This window comes from Malaya genurostris, chromosome 2 (genome assembly GCF_030247185.1).
Source record: "Malaya genurostris strain Urasoe2022 chromosome 2, Malgen_1.1, whole genome shotgun sequence".
In the NCBI taxonomy this organism is placed as follows: Eukaryota; Metazoa; Arthropoda; class Insecta; order Diptera; family Culicidae; genus Malaya; species Malaya genurostris.
The window spans coordinates 62,177,602-62,185,079 of NC_080571.1; positions in this window are offsets into that span (position 1 = coordinate 62,177,602).

Consider the following 7,478-nt stretch of genomic DNA (forward strand, 5'->3'; position numbering starts at 1 on the left):
AATTTATTAAAAATTGAAATTTTGCGTTTTTTAATGAAATTCCGGTTCTTTTTTATCATAAGGTACTTTCTTGGTACATAATGCCTTCCCCATAAGTTTTTGAAATTTTTCCATTTTCAGTTTTTCACCTCAAAATTGGCGGAAGAATTAGCGTAAGATCGCGTTTTTTGCTTGAATATGCCACGAACTGTTGAAAAAATCTAAATAACAACTTGAAAACGACGGAGGAGGAAGAAACAACTCGTACTTTAAGTAAAACCAAGAACATTTTTTATTTCAGATAATTCTACGCCGAGTTATCGTGTTCACCGTTCAACGTGATTCTCAAAAGAGGTTTTGGGAAACGCTCTGTTACCGCCTAATTTTTCAATATTATGCGGAAATTTAACTATATATTTTTTAAATTATGCTTCATATTATAAAAAAAGATTGAATGAATTTGCTTAAGCTGTTTCTCCGTAAAAAATACAAAAAAGTGTATTTTGATTCAAATTATCCCTTACTCCCCCTTTAATGACCGTCGTTTTAAATAACAATTTGAAATTTCAATCGCTAATTACCCTGTAAAGTCGGAACTACAAGTCGGATCGAAATGGGAAATTTTATTCAGCCATAAAATTATTCCTTTTAATTCAAGCGGGAGACAATCGATTTAGCTGTTTATGATATGTCGAAGTCTGTTCCACTTTAGAGAACTGGTATTCAGAGATCAGCATAACCAAAAACGGTTTGTAGTTTAGTTTTGAGTTCAGCTTCGAAAGGTATTTTGGTATTGTCTTCTTCTATGACGGCTTGAATTTTGAAAAAATCATCATCCTGTAAACCCTGAATAGGATATTTGGATCGGATTTCAGCGGGAAATTCAGCAATTTTGTATGGGATCAAAAGTCTTAATTTTAGTTTTGGTTTCGTTTTGGCCTTCTTTGAGTAAACGATTGATTTCCTCTATTTTCGTTTCTTGTGGAACCGGAAATCGGTGTAACCGAAGTTAGTTCGATTCACCTACGGAAATGTAAAGCATTTCATCTGATTCGATATACATTTTTGAGTACCTTCCGGGATCCAAATACATTTTTGAGTACCTTCCGGGATCGAAAACCGAATACTATCAATATCGAATATCGACTATCAAAATTTGCAAACCCGATAAACCCGATTAATATATGTGAAATTGACATTTTTGCACAAATCGTCCTGTATCTCCAGAACCAGAAGTCGGATCTGATTAAAAAATAAGAAAGTTTTTAGGGGTCTTAAGACCTTTCATTTGAATTTCACATGGAGGAAATCGGTTGAGCCTACACACTTAAATTTTATAGCTGAGTCTCGGCAAAAATATGCCGAGATTCGCACAGCCGAGTAATCAGCAATCATCTCGGCAAAAATAAAATTACTGAGCGTCTCGGCACCCTCAAATTTGACAAACGTCAAATATTGCCGAAATCGTCAGCATAAGATTTACTGTTTGCTCAGTGAAACGTTCACTGAATATTCGGCAATCCAATAAAACGAATAAAATGAAAAAATAAATTACTGAATCATCAGTAATTAAAAATCTAGTAGATTAATTTTGTTTGTGATTTCTCAACATTATAAACACGCCATTTAGGATCAAAAATTCATTTTATTAACATTTAAAGGAGGCTTGCAAATTTGTTGCCAGCATGTAGCATACAGAAAAATTTAAAAAAAATATCGGAAGGCTCGCATACTGTAAAAACCATGGAAAGAGTTTTAAATGCTGACAGTATTTCCGGTCCTATGGGAATTATTACATCTCTCCAAACTAATGAGCAGTCTCCTTCGCCAAATTCCTCAGACATCACTACCATCAGCGGCGTTTCCGGATGGCTTGAGTCGAGCTGGAAATATGAAAATGAATATATACATTGATTTCTGGTTTACAAAAATTTTCAATATTTAATGATGCATATACGGTATTGTTCAAATAAACTTACTTTGATCCATTGAATTATTCCATGCATTGGGTTATTTTTTCGCATATCCCCCAAAGTTTTGTCTCAAGGACGCTTTGAGCCCCGAGTTGGGTGTTTTCCCTTATAATCGCGAGTGCTCTGATAAAGTCGCTTTTAATAAAGCGAAACATTCAAGCTATTTATTCAATATGTTTACTTGCAAGTGGTTCCACACTTCTTCGAAGATTATCCATTTTTTCACTAGAGAATTTCATCAGAAAATAATCGCGCAATGCGAAGCGAAAATTTTACACAGCAAAAAATGACAGCTGTTGTACTGAATTTCGGCAAAAGCTAGCGCATATTCCGAAATCTCGGCAAACGTCGCTGCTGATGTCGGCATATCTGTTGTTTACTGATACATTCAGCAAGCAATTATGTCAAATTTCGGCAAAATGAAGCATTTTACCGAAATATCAGTGAATGCATTTAACGAAGTTCAGAAACATGCGTATTGATTACTGAGCTATCAGCAAATTTACGTGTTGCTGATCAGTTTCGGCATTTTAATATGCCGAGCTCAAGAAATGGTTTTAAGTGTGTACTCCGAGAAAAATGAGTGACTTTATTTCAATTTCATTACACATAGCATCATGTAGTTCCGGAACCAGAAGACCAATCCTAATGAAATTAGGATCCTTGTATGGGAGCATAGGACCTTTCATATGAATCTAAATATGTAGAATTTTGTTAAGCCATCTTATGGAAAATTGGGTGAAATTATTTGTCACACACATTTACTGACCTCGACAAACTGAATCGAATGTTATATGGGTGTAAGAAGTTATGTTCTTCCAGCATTGATTACTGTAAGCTGTTTAAATCGATATAAATATGAAATTGATTCAAGATGCAATTAACAACCTTAGAAAAACGGCCATTATAGCAAATCGCAGAAGTAGCTTTCTTCGCAGTCGTTGAGCGGAAATTCAAACGGAAAATATCACTTTGTTTAGAACATTTTTCTAAACGTCAGTTTAACGTTTTTTTCTTGAAGATTCATTATGCGGTAGCGGGGAAAACTGCTTTAGCGTTTGTCAACAATAGCTGTTTTTCTGAGATTGTAAGTTGAACCTTAATTTCTAGAATACTGGGGTGGAATCATGTAAGGTGATAAGTGACTATCACCTTCTGGTGATAAAGAGGTGATCACCAGAATGTTTGGAATCACCGAAGGTGATCACTTTTACTATCACCATCACCGGTGATTGAGCCAACTTCACTCCATTTATCACCTGTCAAGAAACGTCAATTTTTCAGGAGTAAAATATGAATGTGGCGTATACCGTTGATATTAGGAGGAGTAACATATGAAAGTGGCGTATACTCATATAATATTTTAAAATCTAAAGTTTTATTCCTTTAGTTTTCAATTTTTTTAATTAATTCGAGTCATGTTTATCAATGATGATTTGTATGGATCGAAGAGTAACGTTGAAAAAAGTTACCTGCGCACAAACAAATAAAAAAATCACTTGTTAGTTTAATTTAGCGCCGATTTTTATTTTTCAATGGAAATCAATGTCACAGTCAATTCTTTGGGATAAATTTGCTAGCTTTGAAATGACACGAATTGTTAGATCTTCTTGATGTTTCACAACGGATGGCATTCCTCTCGAATGAGAAAGATCCGTTAAATAATTACTTGTATAGTTCACTTTACGATTATGGCATTTCACAGAGCTTTCAAATACTACCTCCATTTTGGAAATTTTACCCACCGGTACTACGAATATCCACTATGATTAGCAGCAACTAATTGTCCAAAAATATTGCCTTATTTAGTTCAACTCACAAGAAGAAAATTAAGAACGCAGTTGAACGAGACTGATATGTCGCTTACTAATGTCGTTTTCGTTTTTAATTTGCACTACACCGGTGCAGTGCTACACTGAGGCATGAATAAACGAACAAAAATGACGAAAACATAAACAGTAACCATTGACTACAATAAACGATTCCATTGCACAGAGCTACACCAAACTTTTGATGAGTGCTACACCAGTGGTATAGGTGCAGAAAAAGTGTAGCACTGGTGTAGTGCAATTGGTAAAAACGAACGGTTTCAGTGCAGCTTTCGTTACACCGGTGTAGTGCAATTTAAAAACGAAAACGACATAAGTCACGGCCATCTAATTCTACTGAAAATGTTAGCATAGATTTTTTTATGTTACGCTATGTACAACAGGAGATGTCTACATTCATAAACTTATCACTTTTCCAGAAAGCAATTTATCTTTGACTTTACGAATACCCCAATGATATTCCTTCAAATAATAATTATAACATAAATGAATTGATTTAATTGATAAATACTATCGTTCATTCTATGAATTCTTTAAACTATATAAACTAAAATACTTTTCATTTTGGTATTTATTTTGACATAATATGAGTACGAATTTCATTAAAAAAATTATCCTCTCCGACCAATATTGGTAGGTTATTTTTATATCAGTGGCTTAAAATTCACCTAACGGACAATAATCTATAAAGCCACTTCTCAAAAAATCAAATCACTACTGAAAGTGATAACTAAATTGCTATCACCTCCATTTTGACATGAAGGTGATTAAATCGTGGTGACTATCACCTTACGTAATGCCAACGTTTGATAGTGATGTTAGCCTCTCAGCAGTGGTGACAGAACTTGGTGATTATCACCTTACGTGATTCCAAATTTTCAAAAGTGATAATCACTTGGTGATAATCACCTTACATGATTCCACCCCTGCTATCTTTCAAATATATATGTCATATTCGAACGATTATTTGGCCAAAACCGAACCGTTCTAAAATCGAAACCAAGCAAAATGTCATGAAAAAGGCTGCTGTTCACAGTCTATTTGGTGCTTTGAAACAATTACATACAACAGTATTAAAGATTCCAAGCATTGCTTTATTATACAGCGCTTAAAACTCTTACTACTGGAATAGGGAGAAAAGTCGCTCACACAGAAATATCGATATCTTCGTTAAAAATGAAAAATTAAAAACTGAAAATTTTAACATAAAACTTCATATGCTTCGAAAAGTAACCGATCTCAAAAACATCAAAATTGGTCCAGTCATCTCTGAGACCTCGACTTCTTTGCTAAGAACACGTATACACACACACACGTACATTTCCTCAGTTCGTCGAGCTAAATCGATTGGTATATGACATTCATGGTTTGATTACTGAAACTAAAATTCAGGTTCAGAGATGGTTAGGTAAGCATTTTTTCAAACCCGAACCCTATCCGTACCAGAACGAAAATAAAAAACCTTTACCCGTATTATTTCTTCCAAACCTGCACCCGACCCAAACACGTCCCTAAGCCCTAAAATAAACCTGTAACCCGACCAGTACCCGTTGAAAATGAAGAACTAGGCACCCGTAACCGACCCGAACCAAAAATATCCTTTTCTGTACCCAAATTCGATTAATACCCGCCGGGATCGAGTTCAGGTCCATCTCTAATTCAGACAAGATTTTAAGTCTAGCCGAAACTATTAGCTTCTAGGATAAGTTGCACTTTAAGCAAGCAACACAAGAAGAGAATCAGTTTAACATCGACTGGTTTTTTTTTAATTTTTATTAAGTTTATTAAGGACCTTTAACTATTGTCTTTGGGGTCCTGACTTGTTTTACTTATGGTCCCGATTTGGAACCTTTCTTGTAAGTCGATTGTTCGACTTATTCAGTCTTCAGTTCAGCTACGTCATCGCACGGCATTACATTGAGCATATCATGTCAATTCCCAGTAAATTCGTCCATCGGACGGATCGTTTTCGAAGGCTTATGATTGCGTTTCGAATAAGATTGACGTTTACTTCGTGTATCGCTAGTGCAAAAGATTGAAGAGATACCAAAGCAAGTAACACGACAGATGCCCGAAGCTCAGGGGACGGGGTTCGATTCCTAATACCGAAATGGTGCAGAATTGTCCCATGACGACTCGATCAAAGTGTTACGATCGGGCCTATGTCGTACTCAATCGAACCGATGCGGCTCGAAAAAAAAACTCACTCACGGAACGACCGAAATTAGCTCTGCGCCTAATTCGTATTACTGTTTTTGAATTAGTTGATTTTAACAACAAAATTTCCAAAATAACTATAAAATTAGTTAAAATTGAGAATTTATTTGCTGAAAAAACTCTTATTTTTAGAGAATGTGTTTAGTTGGCGAATATTCTGGACACAAACCAGCAATATCTCAATCCAACACGAAATTCTCATTGACAACTAATTTTGTTTTTAAAATCAGAAAATTTGTTTCTATTTATCTATCACGAGTTTATTAGCCACAAAATTCATGAGAAGTGTCAAAACAAAACAATCCAATAACAAGCTAAAAGGGACAGTCTTGTTGAAACTGCTTGCAAATTGTTTAGATGTTTTACGCATGTGTTACGATATATCTATATATAAATTTCTAAACCGGTATGTAAAAATGACGTAAACTGTTAGTGGAAAGTGTATTTATTCAGAATTTGTGCGCATTTGAAACGATTGTGCGTAATATTGTTTTTACGCGGAACAGTGAATTGAGTTTCGAATGTTGCACTCTAATTGTACATGTCAAATGATGTTTTTTGTATCTTCCAACCTTCCGGGCCACGCCGTTCGATGTACTACTAGTATTCGGTTTTTATTTTCCGAGTGCTCAAAGTTTTCAGTGAGAGAGTCGATTTCGCGAAGTCGAATGAAGAAAACAGCGATTTAGAAGAAAAATGTTCAAAAAGAAGTTTATGTTTCGCTTATGTCTTTTTCTCCAATACAACATCGTATTTATACCTGCCAATATAGAAAAGACAACCGCGACTGAAATTTTTTTCGGTAGTAGTGTGCCATCTAGTGGCTAGTAGTCATTACGGTGCGTTATTTCGGCGACAGAGCGCCATATAGCTGCAAATTGCAGAAACCAATTCAACCATTTATGTTGGTTGAAAACAACGTTTTATTTCTCTAATTCAACTAAAAAATTAGTTGAATGGATATGAAGTGTGCCTTAGCTAAGAAATGACAATTGGTGAATTCAACTAAAAAAATAGCCATTTCAATATATATTATATTATTATCAAGGAAATTAGAATTAAAAAATCTAATTTAGCAAAAGTAAGATTTTTTTAGTTGTCTCAAAAAATAACTAACTAAAATCAGAAAATCAACTAATTTTTTCGCCAAAATGCTGATATCGGTCTTTCCGTGCTGGATTGTATGGGTGTGCAGTTCTGCTATTTTAGCGCACCAATTTGACATTTCTCACACCTACTTGTGCTTGGTATTCAACGAAAAATTTCGAATTTAAAAATGTCATAAGAAAAACAAACGGTTGGATAGATTCCAATGAGTATACATTTATTTGAAATTTACTAAGCAGTATAATTCCCTTCAAATGACCTCCACGGCTGGTTTGGCAGTAGCCAATCGATTCACCTAATTTTTGAGTACATTGTCAATTGTTTCAGGCCTTATGACATCAAGAGCATTTTGTGCTTGAGATCTGTTTTCTGT